At 38.7% G+C, this 18,665-nt stretch overlaps 1 protein-coding gene across 10 annotated transcripts in view; it reads right to left on the reverse strand.

The window, feature by feature from the left end:
* AOPEP (aminopeptidase O (putative)) overlaps nucleotides 1–18,665 on the reverse strand; it is a 514,798-nt gene that overhangs the window by 484,303 nt on the left and 11,830 nt on the right. Inside the window, exon 1 of one of the 10 annotated variants that reach the window (XM_058565456.1) lies at nucleotides 12,198–12,283. The exons of the other annotated variants lie outside the window; for them this stretch is intronic. The gene's annotated coding sequence lies outside the window, so the exon portion shown is untranslated. Of the gene's footprint in view, nucleotides 1–12,197; nucleotides 12,284–18,665 lie in introns of those variants that run through there. 10 annotated transcript variants of the gene reach the window in all.

Raw genomic sequence — 18,665 nt, forward strand, 5'->3', positions numbered from 1 at the left:
CTCACTTTCCTTCCTGCTTTATCGGCCTGTCTACTAGACTCTTTTTTCCCTTCCTTCTGGAATCTCATTCCAGCAATCAAACCTATTGAATTTTCATTTTCTACTTCTCCACAGGCTATTTCCTCATCAAAATCTCACCTAGCCTAAAAAAAAATCTGCCTTCCTGCAGCCTTGTACAATCTGGTTTCATGCTATTTTCCTGTCGTGGAGACCACACTCCCTTTGCATCCCTGTCCTCTAGCCAAAGGGCCTGCTCAACACACTGTTCCCTGAAGATGACCTGACACCATGCCTCCTTGTTTTTTGGACTAAGCCGTGTGCCATACCTGGAGTGCTCCTGGCTCCCACCTCCCATATCTACCTGCCAAATTCTACTTTCCCTCTACACCCAGCTCAAGTGCAATCATCTTCCCAAAGCCTTCCCTGCTCCCCTCTCCCTCCACCACCAAACTGCATGTGGTAATATATATTTTGACTTTAAGAGTAATAGGAATTGAGAGAAATCAGGGATACAAAGAACAGTTTGAGATTACTGTATGGAGAAGCTGGTACTCCTATTGGTCCTAGAAAAGTCAATGGGCAAAGGGAATAAGCCAGGGTATTTTCTTTTCTGCATGACAGCGACTGAACTTGTCAGGTAACGAAAAATAACCTTCAATAAAGCCATTGGCTATATCTATGCAATGAGAAACAACAGATGTTAAAAATTCATCCTGCTGGTATCTGGGCTGCTAACATGCAGTATTTCATTGACTGGGCTCTTGAGAAAAACTTGTTTAACAAAAAAACCCTGAATATACACACACACACACACACACACACACACACAGACAAGAGGAAAATGTGAATCAACTGAGACAAGGGTTAACTTAGTGGCTGTCAAAACTATCATATTTGAAGAATAGTTTAGCATTTGTAATGATATAGAAATAAACATTCATTGTCTAACCCTAATATATTCTTTCATTTACTTGTGAAAATTAATGTAACTTAAGAATAAAATATATTCTGTACAGTAGTTTTCACCACTTCTGTCCCTGGCGGCAGAGAACAGGCTGCCTTAGAGCCCTATCCATCCAAGCCTGTTAAGGTCACGCTGCTTGTCCCTAACTGGCAATCCTTTAGTCCTCTTCAGTGGATTCTTGAGTATATGCCCCATAGAGGCAATTCTAAATCTTTTCTTCTTTTAACTTTCCAATTTCATGCCTGCTGACTCACTCTCAGCTGATTATTTGGCCTCCTACTGAGATGATTTTGAATCTCTGAAACTCCATCATACCTCAAGGATCTCTAGTTCTTCACAACTACTGCCTTCTGATTCAGAGGAAACAATACCCCTTCTCACCAAAGCTAATTCCTTCCCCCTGCATCTCAGCTTTTGGGGTCTGAGAAAGCCAAATAAATAGCACTCTTCTTGCCTATGCAATTTCTGAACACACTGAGAAATAAGATGAGGATATGGTAGACACAGAGCAAAATATCAACATTATTACTGATGAAGGCTAAACTGCAGAATATGGCTTAGTGTGGGAGCCATAGTGTGGGAACCAAAGGTACCTGCAAAATGAATCCCATAATTCAACAGATTTACCCATAGGGTCACAAGCAATGCCAAATCAGGTCAAAGCTCCCAGAAAAGGAGATATCCTCCCCAGGTAAAACTTAGGGCCTGGAGAAGGAGAACAGCCCTCTGTGGTCAGAATTGCTGCCCAAAAGCAAAAGGGAGGAGCTGAGCTGAACAGAGCACAACGAGTTTCTTCTTCTCAAATTTACCAGAATAAATCACTCCACCTCCCTTAGGGTAGAAGAAGTAAGGTGACCAGGAATGTTACAGTAATTAAGCTCCATCCACAAGAAAGGAAACATCAGAAACGGGAAAGAAGCATTCCCCCCAATAGCATCCCCTCCCACTAATTTGGAATCTTGTTTCATTTTAACACTTTTCTCTTGCCAACATATTCTCCCTCTCAATACCTCCATCCTATTCCCAATGTTTCAAACACCCCTAGGCTGCCGTCTTTAAAAACAAACCTCACTATATATCAAATCTTTACGTTGTACACCTTAAACTAATAAATGCTGTTATGTCAATTATATCTCAGTAAAACTGGAAAAAAATTAAAAATAAAAACAAACAAAAAATACATTTGGCCCTGTTGCCCATTTTTAACTAGTCTTTATTTTATTGAATTTTGGAGCTGAAAAATTCCTTAAGGCTCACTTAGTCCAACTCTCTGGTTGGACTCTCTTTACCTAGACAGGTAAAGAAATTTGCCCACGGTCCCCCATTCCTGGTGCTTTCCCTTGGACTTCTCATCCTCCAGCTCTCAAGGCCATTTCCTTCATATTGTCCAAGTCATAAATCAAATGCTACTGCCTAAGCCTTTCTTCCATATCCCCATTCTACCTTTTTTATCTCCTTCAAGTTGTGTGGACTAGAATCAATTTGTATTGTAATAGCTTTGGGGGGAAAAAGAGAATTTTTAAGCCAGTCTCAGAAGATTCACAAGATCACCATCACCTTTGCACAGTTTCCAACCTAAGTTATGCATAATGTGTAAGTCTATCATAACTTGTGCTTATTACACCTATTTCCCACTTGCCTTAGATTCTTCAATGACCTAAATCTCCTTTCTCTGCAAGTACAATAACTCTCACTGATGTCAATCATGGTCACAGTCCCATGTATAGGGGAAGAACTCAAGTGACTGTGGTTGCAAACTCGTGTATGTGGCTACCTTGAAAGGCCTCTCTCAGCAAATAGTAACCATATTTCTAAGCAGTCTGTTGACTTCAGCAATTTTTCTATTATTGTGTTCCAATTTAAAATGCCAACCCATCTCACTGAAGCATTTTTATGTTCTCTGTCATAAGCCATAACATATAAAATTCTCCTCTTTATCAAACCCAATGGTTAGTTTCCAGTGGCTAACCAATGCTGCCTCTAAAATAAGTATACAATGTACTGTGTATTTTAACTGCTTAATGATTGGCTCAGCAACACCATTAATGGCTTTGAAAGGATTAATGTACAGCAATATTTTTCTTAAGAAAGGCAGGGGGGTGGGGGAGGATCAAATACTAAACAGAGCTATGGCACAGCAAAGAAACTGCCCTGCCACTTTCAATCACCCAGACAGAAATGCACATATTTACAAACGTGTGAAACAGCCTCTGTAGAGCCACGGAAAATAATTTCACTCTCCTTTCAAGCTACAGAGCCACGCATAACACTCTCATGGCTCTTAACTTATCCTGCCTCGTTTTATAGTCACCTCCATCTTCCAACAGTTATAAACAATTTGGGACTCCTGATTCATCTTTGTATTCATGACCATGTTATGTACAGTACCTTGTACATAGTAGTTTCTCAATTAATATCTGTGGAATTGATATCTGAGGGTTGTGATTTCAACATCTAATTATTCACGGAACAGGGATTCTAGCTTGAATAGGTTCTAGTAGAAAGTTATTACTTAACAAACATCTTCCTCCAAGAGAGCTCATTTTCTCTTCTCAGGATACACTTCTTTAGGCCATATCTCTTTTCTTGTAAGCAACTCAGGGGAAAAGGAGAAATTTATGCATGTACGCTTATTATATAGTATTGAGCACACTATGCGTAGTTACAAAATATTTAATTCTATAGATTACTTGTTGAGAAGGAGACAGCTTTCTGCTATTCCAAATGTGTTCTTTCTTTAGGATACAGTGATTGCTCTTAATGACAGCCAGTTTACTTGGTGAAGTATACTGTTTCTGGACACAGTTCCTTAGACACTCAAACGCCTGTAGTCATAGGAATATAGCTTATTGCTTGAAATTCAATAAAATAATTTCAGAATTAGAAGGAATCTTAGAAGTACGAATGTATTATTTTTTGTTTAGAAATGTCACACTGACATATTATTCTGTAACATTTCTTTCACTCAGTAGTTTTGAAACATAGCCATGTAAATGCACACAGATCTAGCTTATTTCTTGTAATGCTGGTTAGTGTTCCTATGTGAATATTCCACAATTTATGTATACATTTCCCTACTGATAGATATTTAACTTCTTTGAAAATTTTCATTATACATACAATGCTGCAATGAACATCCTTGTACACTTCTCCTGGTGCACATGTGCAAGTGTTTCCTGGGTAAATTACCTAGAAATTCCATTTGGCTGATATTAATATTTTTATACCTGCTTTCTTTTGGTTTGTTGTTTCCTAATATATCTTTTCTATTCTCTTTATTTTTAACTGTTCTGCATTGTTTTTCCTTGAGTGTCTTTTTAAAGCAACATTTGGCTGCATTTTTAAAAATATTATCATCATTTTTAATCACCAAAATTAATTCATTTACATGAATTACTGTTGTAACAGCACTAATCTCAGCCAATTTATTTTACATTTTCTACCTACCATAATTATCTTTGCTTCTTAACTTGTACTTTTCTACTTTTTGTTGAATTTTTTCTAAATTCTCTTTTTTTCCCTCTAATGTTTCATAAGTTATACAGTCTACTTATTTTCTTTAACATGGCTACTTAAAGTCAATCTCTAGTAGTCTTCTGAACAATACAAGGACCCTAGAAATTTTTATCATTGGCCTCTCCTCTTCCCCACTCTATACCAGCTTCCATATTGTTGTTAATATCTTAGTATCACATTGTTTTTAACAACCCTCATCCAACCTACAAAATTAAAAAGGCAATATCTATTTGTATTTGTTAACCAGCTTTCTTACTCATGGCTGATTCCACTTTTTCCTTCAGGGTTCAATTTTGTTCCAGTTACTATTGCTACTTGACAAATTAACCCAAAACTTTGTGGCTTCAAACAGCAACCATTTTATCACATTCTGTAGGTCAGGAATTTGGGTAACGCTTAGCTGGGCCATTCTTTGGCATCTTATGAACTTGACTATGGCACTCAGTGGTACTCAGCTGGAGGATGCGCTTGTCTGGGGGTTCTGATGTCCAGGGTGGCCACACAAAGACTCTCTAACATGGAGGTCTTGGAACAGTTGGACATCTTATATGGCAGCTGGCAGCCCCCAGAGCAAGTGTTCCAAAGAACCAGTTGAAAGCTGAATGACCTTTTCTGATGTAACCTTGACAGTCAATGTGGTATCATTTCCACTGCATTCTCTTCGTTTCAAAAAAGAGTCATATGGCTAGGCCAGATTCAAAAAGAGGGAATTCAACTCCATCTCTTGATGGGGGAATGGCTAGGTCACCTGGAGAAGAGCATGTAAGATGGTAGATATTGCTATGGCCATTTTTGGGAAATACAATCTGCCACAATATCCTTTTTACTTAAGCATATCTTTAGTAATTCTTTCAGGAGGAGTTCATAAGTAGTAAACTCTTTCAATACTTGTTATGTGTGAAAATGTCTTTATCCTCACTATTGAATGATAGCTTAACCAAGTGTAGACTTTCAGGCCAAGGGTTATTTTCACTTAGTACTTTGAATATATTACTCTACTACATTCTGACATCTCTTTTTGCTGATAAGAAGTTTTTTATTAATCTGCATTTCTTGATATGTGTCTGTTTGTTCTCCCCGGTAGCTTTTATATTTTTTTCGTTATCTTTGATGTTCTACTGTTTCACTCAATGTGTCTAAATATGGATTTATTTTTATTTGGCTTGCTCAAGATTCAGTGTGCTCCTTTAGTTTGAGGACTCAGGAATTCTTTCCACGTATAGCCCTGAATGGACAGCAAATTTCCTTGCCTCTCTATCGGGACAGCGTATGGAATTTTCTTTCTCCATTTAACATAGGGATCACCCCCTCATGGCTTCTAGCTTTATGCAGATAACTCAGTTTCAGTTCTCCACATGTACTGGATCTATGGCTGGGTTACCCCTTCCTTGGTGGAGATCAGGGCCCCAACCCCTCCTCGACCCCAGCTATTAAGGCCTATACTTATTCCTCTGTGAGAGCCTCTCAGGTTAGGCTCCTGCTCATCACATTGACTTTACTTTCCCTCTCCATTTTGGTCAACTAGGATAACCCTTTCTGGGTTTAGAATTTGTATGTGTATGTATATATGTGTATATATAGGTGTGTGTATGTTATTATATTTTATCCAGCACTTCTAAATACTTGAAGTAGGAGGGGTGATTTCCTTATATTTCAGATGATCATATTGACCAGAAGCCCACAGACCCCACTATACCACTTAAATGGTCCACACCCACAAGTCTTTTGGCTCAAGAAGTTTTTTTTTTTTTTTTTTTTTTTTTTTTTTGTGAGGAGATCAGCCCTGAGCTAACATCCGCCAATCCTCCTCCTTTTTTTTGCTGAGGAAGACGGCCCTGGGCTAACATCGGTGCCTATCTTCCTCCACTTTATATGGGACGCCGCCACAGCATGGCTTACCAAGCAGTGCGTCGGTGCGCGCCCGGGATCCGAACCCGCGAACCCCGGGCCGCCGCAGCGGAGCGCGTGCACTTAACCGCTTGCGCCACCGGGCCGGCCCCGGCTCAAGAAGTTTTTATACAGGACATGCTTCATTGTATACCATCATAGGCACCATAGCCCCTTTCATCAACACAGAAACCTAGAGAGATGATTAAAAATTGAAAGGATAAGAATATATGCCAAGAAAGAAGCCAAGATGCAGAGAAAGCTGAATTATATTATTTACTCATTCAATAAACATGTGGAATCCTCTTCTATTCTCTCTGTTATTACTCTCTCCCTCTCCCCACCATGACGTCAAGGAAAACTTTCCTGAATTCGCTGATTAAGCCAAATTCCCCTATTATTAGATCTTCTAGCACTGTGTACTTCTTCATAGCACAATATAGTTTTAGTTTTACATTTGTTTATTTGATTATTTAATTAATATTATCCTTCCCCTTAAATGAAGGGAAGCACCACTTTTGGTAACCATGTAGTAGCTTATATCAGACCAACCTTCCCACTGATAGCACTTATAAACTCCAGACAACAACAACAAAAATCTGAAGGCACATGAGAGTGAGCAAAAAGTTGATAGAAACTGTAGGGAGTTGACACCTGGGAGAAGGGAAAGGCACTGAGTTTTCCATTTTATAGTTTTTCATCTGAGGGTGGGCCCTAGTTGCTGCTACGCAGAGCAGCTAAAATTCAAACTGAAACTTACAGTCTTACCGGCAGAAGAATCAGAGAACAGAGTTCAAGACTGACTCAGTAGCTGGAAAGTAAAGAAGGAAAACTTCAGGGAAGTCAAGAACCCCATATTCTGCATATAAAGTGCCCAGTTCTCTAACTGACCCCTGAACCATGCGTGTGTGAGGCAGACCAAACAATCTATTCGTGGCTAAATAAACTGAACTAAACTGAGATTTCAGCTGCTGCTCACCGCAGGGAAGGCAAAGTTGGAAGTCTGAGTTCAGCCAAGTTAATTGCCTGATACTATAAAACATTAATACTCTTCAGAAGAACACAAAGAATCCAGAGTTACTATAAAGTATGAATCACAATGTCCAAAATAAAATCCAAAATTATTAGACATAAAAAGAAACAAGAAAATGTGACCCAAAAACCAATCAATGGAAACTGACTTGAATGGACTCAAATATTAGAATTAGCAGACAAGGACTTTTAAAGCAGCTATTAGTATTATAATTAAGGACACAAATGCTGAAATAAATGAACTAAAAGGAAAACTCTGCAGAGAAACAGAAAGCACTAAAAAGGAAAGAAAGAAAGAAGAAAAGAAAGAAAGAAAAAGAAAGGAAGGAAGGAAAGAAAGGAGGAAGGGAGGGAGGGAGGGAGAAAGGGAGTAAGACAGAAAGAAAGAAAGGCAGGAAGGGAGGAAGAAAGGAAGGGAGGAAGAAAGGGAGGGAGGGAGGATGGAAGGAAGGAAGGAAGGAAAAGGAGAGAGGGAGGGAGGGAGGAAGGAAGGAAAAGGAGAGAGGGAGGGAGGGAGGAAGGAATGGAGGAAGGGAGGGAGGGAGGGAGGGAGGAAGGAAGGAAGGAAAGAAAGGGAGAAAGGGGGGAAGGGAGGAAGGAAGGAAGAAAGAAATTCTAAAACTAAAGAATACTACACATGGGGCCGGCCCCGTGGCTTAGTGGTTAAGTGTGCGCACTCCGCTGCTGGTAGCCCGGGTTCGGATCCCAGGCGCGCACTGATGCACCGTTTCTCCGGCCATGCTGAGGCCGCGTCCCACATACCGCAACTAGAAGGATGTGCAACTATGACATACAACTATCTACTGGGGCTTTGGCGGGGGGGAAGAATACTATATGTGAAATTAAAAATTCACTGAATGGGGTTTAATAGTACATTAGAGATTATAGAAGAAAGAGTAAGTGAATTTGAAAATATTTATATAGAAATTATACAATCTGAAGAACAGAGAGAAAAAAATGTTGAAAAAAATGAACAAAGCCCCAGGTAACTGTGGGACAAAATAAAAAAGTTTAACATATATAACTGAAGTACAACAAGGACAGGTCAAAGAGAATGCTATGCAAAAAATACTTTAAAAAATAACGAGCAGTGAAAACAACCAGCACCCAGATTGTGGTTTCTAAATACCATTTTCCAACAAAAGGAATCAGGCCTCCTTGGAGAGAAGGCAGATTCTAGGGCTGGGGCATGGAAAATACAAGATGAGTCTGGAGTTTCAGAGAGGCCCCCAAAGTAAGAAGTTAAAAAAAAAAGAGTAAGGGGATCTCAAAAGGACACAGGAACCAACTCGAAAGAGCTTCCAATGGCCAAAGCTGAAACAATCAGAGCAGAAAAATAAATAATGATAGTACTGGATTAGAACCCAAAGAATGAAATAAATATCTACGACTCTATTCTGATATAAACAAATGATTGAATAAATAAATAAATGGGGGTGGGGGTATAAATCTTCCTTACAGAAGAATTCTAAACAATAGATGCAGATACTACCTCTCCCCGGAGATAGAGCTTACTTTCCCTCCCCTTGAGTATGAGCTGTACTTAGTGACTTGCTTCCAAAGAATAGAGAATGGAAAAGGAAAAATATTAAGTTTACAGTAGAGAAAACTGGCAAACACAAACTTAACCATATTATTAAGGTTAATATCACCAGCGATAAGTCATATCAATATCATTATCCCTTGATATGATTCGATGAGAAAGGCACCTTACCTCTGTAGTATTCTTCCCAAAACTCATAACCTTAGCCTAACCATGAGAAAACACCAGATAAACCCATATCAAAGGACATTCTAAAAAATCTGACCAGTACTCTTCAAAAGTGTGAAGGCCATGAAAAGCAAATAAAATCTGAAAAACTGTTAGATTGGAGGAGACTCAGCGGTATGATGATAAAATGTAATGTAGTAACCTAGACTGGATCCTAAAACAGAAAAAAAAAAAAGGACAGTAGTGGAAAAACTGTAGCTAATAGAAGTGTACCAACATTACTTTTACAGTTTAACAAATACACCGTGATTACGTAAGATGTTAACATTAGGGGAAGCTGGGTGATGAGTATGTGGGAACTCTAAACTATCTTTGCAACTTCTTTGGTAAATCTAAAAGTATTCCAAAAGAAATCATTTATTTTTAAAATAGTTAAAATTTTCCAAATTTGGTGAAAGATATAAATCTAAAGATTCAAGAATCTGAACAACCCCAAGCGGGATAAATGCAAAGGAAACCACAACTATGCACATCATAGTCAAACTGCTAAAAACCAAAAATAAAGAAAAAATCTTGAAAGCAGCCAGAACAAAATGACATTACACGCAGGGGAACAACGACACAATGACAGTTGGCTTCTCCTCAGAATTACACTTGACTTCTCAGGAGAAATAATACAGGCCCACAAAACAGTGAAATGATATCTTTTAAGTGCTGAATGAATTAGAGGGGGAGCACATCTGCCTCAAATATATTAGTCCTAAAATCTTACTTATTTTACTAATTTGTTAGGAAGTCCTTATTTTTGTACTTATTAAAATGGCTCCCCATTTCTGGTTAAATTATCCAAAATTCCAAATGAGCAGAGCCTGAACTAATTTGTACTTTATTCAAAATTGATATTTCCTCTTATTTATTTGTTCATCTATTGTTTTTTATTCTTTCTATTTCAAAACAAATATATTCTAATAAAGGTTTAAGCAGCTATTAAGCTCTCCAATCCCTCAGAACTTTTCCTTCAGCTCCTTATTTTCACATCTTCCCCATTTGATAGAAATCGTTCGCTGGTGCCCTTAAACAGTTAATAAACTTTTCAAATTGAAGTCATTTTAAATAGCAGAAACAAGCCTATCACAGGATCACCAACTGTTTCTGGTACAGTTTTAATCTCCGAGTTTAGGATATGCCAGCAGGCCTTCGGTCATTTTATCTGGTTTCCAACATTTTAAGTTTTCCCCTTTGTTCAATCCTTCTTATTTTCCTTTTACTTTGAAAAAAAATACAGTGTTAAAACAACATTAAGCTATACGTTTTAACTGAATAAGTACCAGGATATTCAGAATTTAAATCCCCTCCAGAACTGTAACTCTAACAACCCGCCCCGCCCCCTACATAAATATATGCTACAATAGGGTCTTTCAAGGCAAAACTCATACCCACGAGGGAAGGTCATTTATCACTGAGTAAATAATGCAAGATAACATAATGAAAAAGAGATTTTGCTTTATTCCCTTAACTATAAATAAAAATATGTAGCACTTTGCAGGATTACCACATGTGGTATGATATTAACTTAAATACCAATCTTTAGGCCAAACTGTAAATAAGATAAACTGCTCTCTGGTCTCAAGTTTTAAATAGTCTCTCTTTTCTTTAAATTTACAGCTTTCATGAAGCATATAAGAGTGACGGCATATAATTTGTGATCATGTAATGAAAGACCCTATTGTGATATGTATATGCAAAGAAAACAAAAAACAACTGGAGTTAATATTGTTGTGGGAATTATAAAAAGTGCTTGTGATGATGATCAATGCAGCGAAGCCAAGTCAGAATCAGAATCAAAGACCTTTTCCTGGATAAAGAAAGCAAATCACTGTCAGCTGTGGCTTGATTTATATATTATAACTAGTCCAGAGGGGGAGGGAGAGAGAGGTCTAAAATGTGAACAGTGAAAACAAAAACTGACTCAACTCACATCAGTATATGACTACACTGAACACACTTCAACATGATGTGATATGATGGAATTCAGCTTCTCGGATGGCAGCTTGTGTTTATTCTGGCTATCCTGATCACATCTTAGCATCCAGATGCCATTCCTCTTTCGTGCCTAATGTGTTTATGCTCACATTATCAGCAGGCATCGGGTTGCAAAGATCAGATTGGAAGTGATTTCACTCTATTTTCAAAGAGAAGAGAATTTATCCCTTTGATTTCTACTTGCTTGCAAAGTAGAGCTTGTTTCAGTTTTCTAAAGAATGCCACTTAAACTAAATTATAGCAGAATGATCGTGAAAGGATTCCAGGGAGAATTCATTATAGTTATGGAGAAAAAAAGATTTCACTTTTCTACTCCTTTTTCAAGAAGTCATACTTGCCCATGGAGGCTGCCAGTGAAGGCACCGGAAGGTTATTTACCTACTGAACTCCAACATCTGATTCCTCCTTTGTAGATGTGTCTTAATCAACAATGATTTGTCTCCTGGCACTATCAACAATTAGAGATTTCATATGAAATATTTAAATTTTAAAACTAGAAAATAACCTTCCTATGTCAAAACTGTTAAAGGAATGTCAATAGAACACAACAAAGAACTCATCAATCATAGCACAGCCTGTGGCAGTTAACACTTCTCCTATCAAGTTTGACTTTGTCCTCTTGTAACCACTTTATCCATCCCTCTTCCCTTGGCCTTTGTCAACTTGCTCAAGTTTGCATATCCAGACAACTCTCTGTTATTTAGGGGCAAATAACTTGATTTGTCAGTTTTTTTAAAAAGTGCATTTATGAAAAACTTAAAACTAATGAAAAGCAGTGAAAACATCTATTAGAGATAAACTACTTAGAAGAAATAATTGATATTTACTGAGCGCTTACTATGTATCTGACACTCGCCTAATCTCTTGCAATCGTTTTTATTCTTACTATCCCCTTTTACAGATGAGGAAATGATGCTCAGAGAGGCTAAGTGCCCAAGATTACCAAGATGTGAACTCAAGTAGTTGGACTCCAGAGTGTTCTTAACGGCTATATCCATTGCCTCTACTGCATGGCAATCATACAGAGTAACCACAACCTGCTACCTTGTATCAGTGCCATTTGGAAAACCAAACAGAGGCCCATCACAGACAACAGCAAAGGTGAGCAGGCTCCCCAGGGCTGGGTTCACGGCTGTGAAGGGAGAATAATTGGGTCAGGGAAGGGAGAGGTGGACACAAACAATAGACATTGCATCTCTGCCCAGCTCCTGCCCCATTCTAATACTTAAAGGAAGAGAGAGCTCAATGAAAATGCGAGATCACTAACAGATTACTTTGACAGGTAGGAGTTTTGAGCACTTTTCAAACTTACAATGTTTAGAGCACTTAAAACTTCGTACTTTTATTCTTTTCATACTTGTGATGAATAATGATTGTGTTTCTAAACATTAAAGTTTAACTAAATAAATTTATCCTAAATCTATCTTGTACCATATTTTTATTCTTCTTTTAATCATGATTGGAGATTAAGTAACCCCACTCCATTCCTCCCCCCATTACTTTATTATTTATATACTCATGTTTACTGAGCATTGACTAGAGTAAGAAGTTGAATTTCCTAGGTTGCACCCATGGTCACAATTTTGAGCCATTTTATCAATGCTCTCACTAGGGCTTCTGAGTCCCTGCTCACTTAACTTTGACCACACCCACCACCATCAGCGCTTGACCTCAGTAATGCCCACCTTGTATTTTCCCCGGTTTGAGTCTGCTGAGATGTGCAGATTCCCAGTTTCCCCTTCTAACCATCCTCAGTCTGCCACCCATCAGTAGCTATCTTGGTTACCACACCATTCCTCTTCAATCCATCCCCATTTCCACCCCCCAGATTCAGTCCCACAGCCTCTGTTCTCCACTCCTGCTTTTGGCCATGAAACACTGCTACCTCCTTCCTTCCCACATCTACTTTTCCACCTCTCAGCTGATAGGAGCCTTTGGAGTTGCTCAGGTTTTCCTATTGGAAAAAAACAAAAACAAAATGTGCTTTCCCTGGCCTGGCCCTATAGCTACCATTCTAGCTCTTGACTTTGTTTTACTACCAAACTTTTCCAACCAGCAGTTTATACCTTCTTCTATTTTATGATCACACATTTCTCATAACTGTTGAAATCTGGCATCTGACCACACCACTTCACCAAAAGTTAACATTCACAATGTTTAATTTAAACATTCAGAATGCAAGACTTAATTCTTACCAAATCTAGCTTGACCTCAGTCCTTATTTTCCTTGAGTCTCTGTGGCATCTGACACTATTAACCTTCCACCACCTTGGATGATTCCTGGGACACTGTACTGTCTATATTTCCTCTTATATCTCTCCCTCCAGAACACTGGGCATCCCCCAACCCTCAGTCCTGGGCCCTCTTCTCATTCTAGAGTTTTTCTTTTGCTCACATCTCAGGTACTCAACTAATCATTCTATGGAAATGACTCCTTATCACCAGCTCTGATCTTTAAGTCCCTGTCACCTATCTCCAAAGCAATATTTCTCAAACTATCTGTGGTGAAGGGCTAAAGTTATTTTTCCCCTGTTACAGGTCAATACTTTTGTAAAATACAATAAAAGCAAATCACACAAAAAAAGAAAAGAAGAAAGACATACAAAATATAAATCCCAATTTTTTTTTATTATTAGATTTAACATAAACAAATCAGAACAAACCATAGCATAGGAAAAAGAAAAGAATCACTATACAAGTCTCTAAACGATTACTCTCTGTTTCTGTACTTATCTCCTTGCATACCAACTACAGTTTGTGGGTTGGCACTGGTCGGCAGACTACAGTTGAAGAAGCACAGCTCTAGAGGCCTGCAGGGCATCCAACTGGTCTACCATTCCCTAACACACATCAACTTCCATATTTCTATCTGTTATGGCAGCATCATCTTCCACTGGGTCCAGAAGTTTTGCCTCATCTTGACTCCTCTCTCCTTTGCAATTCTATCCAATCAATTATCAACTTTTAAATTTTATTCCTTCAAATTCTTTCTTTTATCCAACTCTTCTCCACATTGACTGTAACAACCTGATGCAGAAGCTAAGACCACCTACTTGAACTATTATACAACTGCCTTCTAAATGAGTCTTCCTGTGTGGTGAGCAGTGATTAGCAGTGCTATTTATGAATATTTCTAGTTCTTCCTCCCTGGCCCCTCTTCTCAAACACAGAAGAACGGCAATTTCTGGAATCCTTAAAAGTTAGTGACAGCCATGTGACTAGTTCTAGCCAATGAGTTGTAAATGGAAGTGTGAGTGTCACTCCCAGGCCTCGTATTTAATTGCTGGTGCATCATCCTCCAGAGTGTGCTTTTCTCTCTCTCAAGGCAAACAAAATATGAGATGTTGGCTATTCCATCAGCCTGGATATCTGAATGACGGTGATAACCAGAGACCCCCAATTGAGCTGTGATGGACATGCAGCATGAGCAAGAAACATATTTTTATTTTTTTAAACCACAAAGATTTTAGAATTGTTACTACTGCTAACTAAATCTATCCTAACTTACACACTCTATCCCAAGCGTCCCCTCTCTCCAAAACCATACTACCAAGACTAAGGTTCCTGAAGCACTAATTTAATGTCATGTCCCTGCTTTAAAAAATAAATCCTCAAATGAGTTTCTATGGTTTAAAGAAAAAATGCAAACTCCTTAGAATTCAAAGCTCTCACCAATCTATTTTTTCAAACTTATCCTACCAGATCAACTTCTTTTACCTGAATTCAACTTCTTTTACCTGAATTTGCCAGGCTCCTTTCTAGCCACCAGCTCATTCCCTCCCCTGCCACAACAAAGGAACATGGGCTCTCTCTCTTCTCTGTAAGGATCAGTTCTATAGACTCCACTGAACTTTCCTCCACAGCCCTAACAACAGCTAATACTTACTGAACACTCAGTCAGTGCTAGGCTTTGTTTTAAGCATTTTCAATGTATTAACTCATTTAGTCTTACAATAACTCTATGAGGTGAGTATTTTTAAACTCATTTTACAGATGAGGAAACTAAAACACAGAGATTAAATAACTCACTCGATGTTACATAGCTAACACATGATGAAGTCAGACACACCTAGCAGTCTGACCTCAAAGACTGTTCTCTTAACCATTGCCCTCTGTTGCTTCTAGAACACTGCAATCTCCCCTTTCACTGAACTTCCATTACACTGTGAGGATCTTTCTGGCACATAATTTGTGCCCTCCAAAACTAGTCACTGTTTCACGCGTGCAGGTTTTATCTACTAGGCTAGACTGTAAACTCCTGGGGTACAGGGAGCCACTTTATCATTCTTTGTATCATTCAATAAGAAAATGCCCCCCAAGGAGTCACCTCTGTGATAAGCACAGTTCTACTGGAAAGGGTACATATTAATCATGTTTTTTATTTTCCGTATTTTATGATACTTCGACAACTTGGGGCCTTGTTGATCCTGGAGAGACAACCCCTTCCAAAGCTAGCTAATATGCGAACCAACCAATCCAGAGACCACACCTTCAAACACCTCCTTTAACTAACTCTCATACACCAAGCCAATATTCTCCCAACCTAAATCACCCAAGGCAAGATATCAGACAACCAGGAACCACCCCCATAGCCCAGAGCCCTCCGAAATGATTCAAACTAGCCAATCCTAAGTCTGCCTACCCTGCCCTGCCTTGCCTTTTCTCCAGAAACCACAGTCAAGGCTCATACCCATGCTTTCCCCTTGCTCCTCTGCCTCCTGACCAACCCTGGTACTTCCTACGTGTGGCTCTGCATGGCATGCCCCCTTGTCTTGGGAAATGTTAAATAATAAACTTTTCTTTCAAACGTAGTTTGTCTCCATGTCTGTCATTTTATCATACCTGATTAAAACTAAATCCCAGTTATATTTTAAAATAGAGTATCATCCTATCTGGAGGTCCTTGGAAATACAAACTGCACACTTGAGACCAAGGAGGATTCTTATGGCTCTTTCTTGATTTAATCCATCTCCACTGGTGCTGGAAAGAAGGATTTTCAGGGGGGATAGAGAAGACAGAGGAGCAGTACATAGTATAGGTTTGGTGAGCTTTGTGCTCAGCATAAGGAAGACAGAAACCCATCTTGTCTTCTGGTTCCAAGTTTAGCAGTTACTATCTTAGCACTGAATTGGTACCTATAATTGTAAAAACTACAAATCTTTAAATAGACATTTGTTAGGTCTTTTCTATTTTTTCCATAACGATTAGCAGTAAAATCCCTATCCTCAAAAGAGTCTGAAGACAACCATAGGGGCAATAAACAAAGGTGAAATCTAAGGAAAGTGGGGCCAATCTGTAGCCAGTCTTGGGAAAAACAAAATCCCAGGAGAGGAGTTGGCAGTTCTGAGAAGAGAGAAAACCAGGACGAGCCCCTGCAACCTGCCAACAGGAAAAGAGCATGAAGAACCCAATCTGGATTTGAGAAGGAGTCTTAGTAACGAAACTCAACAGGTTTCCTAACACTCTCTCCTGGACAAAGCTAACCAGGATGAACAAAGGCTTAACAGGCACTTGTTGAATGGATACTTCAATCATATAAAATTGAATATAGTTTTATGATACTCATGGGGATTTAGATATAGTCCACCTTGTCATCCCATTAATTTAAAATCTTTTTTCTTGTCCTTCTCTATATTGCCCTTGAGCCAAAGGTGCTTCTTTTCTCCTACAGCGTAAGGTGGCGCAATTTTTCACAGTGCCCTGATGTTCCGGTGTTGCTATGGAATATTTGCACATTTGGTCATGCTCCTTTGAAAAAATGCCAGAGACCTCCCACCCCACAAACACTTCACGTTTCAGAGGTTCAGGAAACAAGATGGGGAAGAGATCCATACAATGGCAGGCCAGGAGAATCCCATTCATCCAAAACTTCCCTAGAATGTGTTGGTCCCAAGCAAGCAACACGCATCTAGAATACCTCAGGAAACCAGGTAGACCAGAGTCTTTCCCCTTGGGGGATTCGGTCAATTCAGAACTCCTCTGGACTATTCACAAATCTTTGAGAAGGAACTTGACCTTTATACACTAATAGCAGCAACAATCAGCAACTGCATCTAACATCTATTGAGTGCTTGCTATGAAACAAGCTAGGCACATTAAGTCATTATTGCATTTACTCCTCACTACCCAATAAGGTAGATCTATCATCTCTGTTTTGCAGATGAGTAAACTGAGGTCCAGAGTGGTTAAGATACTTCCCTAAGTTCACAGTTACTAGATGGCAGAGTGAAATTTAGATTCATGTGGTCTGGCTCCAGATCCTCAACTCTCAGGACTACGCTCTACTGCTGAAGCACAGTCCAACCCTAGATCAAAAAACGCCCATTAAAAGCACAGCGAAGTACATTAGATCCTAAACCCGTAAGTTGAACGAGACAGTTCCATTCTAGCAATTTTCACAAATCATATATTTCTTGGATACGGTTGTTAGATAAAATACACAATGCCAACTTAAATTTGAATTTCAGATAAACAACGAATAATACTTTAGTATAAGTATGTCTCAAATACTGCATTGGACATACTTATTTTTATTTGCTAAATCTGGCAACCTTATTCTTGGGTCTATGTGGTGCTTATAATTCCAACAGTTAGATTAGTTGATTAATTAAAGAGCTATTTTCCATATTTAGTTGGTTTAATTTTCCTGAAAAGCCTCATTCAACTCTGCCCTTCACTAGAACATCGAATTAAAAAAGACCCAACTTTACTCAAACACCCAACTCTATACAGAATATCCATATTTTCAAAACTATTTTTTATTTTAAGCAAAATAACATATACATTATTAAAATAAAATAAAATGGTACTAAAAGGCTGATAATAAAACAAACAGCTGGCTTTTACCACTTCCTTTCCTAAACCGTAGATCCACTCACTCCTCAGGGCAAATAGAAAGAGAGGCCACCAGCCCTGTCACTACCTCCATATTACTAAAAAATAGCCTTATGCTGTTATTTCCTGAGTTATCCATTTTTGGCATTATATATTGAGTTTCTTTTGATAGATGGAGATTTAGTTTCTTTCCACTACTCTCATTCTCCCTTTCTAGTTGTATTACTACTTGTAGGGAAATCAATACATATTAGAACCGTGGGTGGTTTGAAACACCTTCTTAAGAGAACCTTATGCCCATTCCTGATGGGGGATGTCATTATACAACCTTCCTCTCAAAAAAAAAGTCACAGTGAAGACTCTGGAATATTTAATCACCCTCTTTTTTACTCCCTTGTCCCATTGTAAAGAGGGAACAACTGCCTTTGTTGGTAGTTATCCATCCTAAGTAGGTGAAACAAGAACATGCCACTGTCTATTCTTATCCATTTCAAGAAGCCATAACTGAATCCTGGAATAGCAAGGCATAGGGAAAGACAGCAACTGGAGGCTCTTTCCAAAGAAAACAGGAAAAAAAAAGGGGAAAAATGCTTCCTGCCCTATTCTTGTTCATTAATCATTTTTCTGAAAGCTAGATAATAACAATTTTTTTTATAGTTCTATGCAGGAAAAAAATTA

The sequence above is a fragment of the Diceros bicornis genome, chromosome 22 (genome assembly GCF_020826845.1).
Source record: "Diceros bicornis minor isolate mBicDic1 chromosome 22, mDicBic1.mat.cur, whole genome shotgun sequence".
Lineage (NCBI taxonomy): Eukaryota > Metazoa > Chordata > Mammalia > Perissodactyla > Rhinocerotidae > Diceros > Diceros bicornis.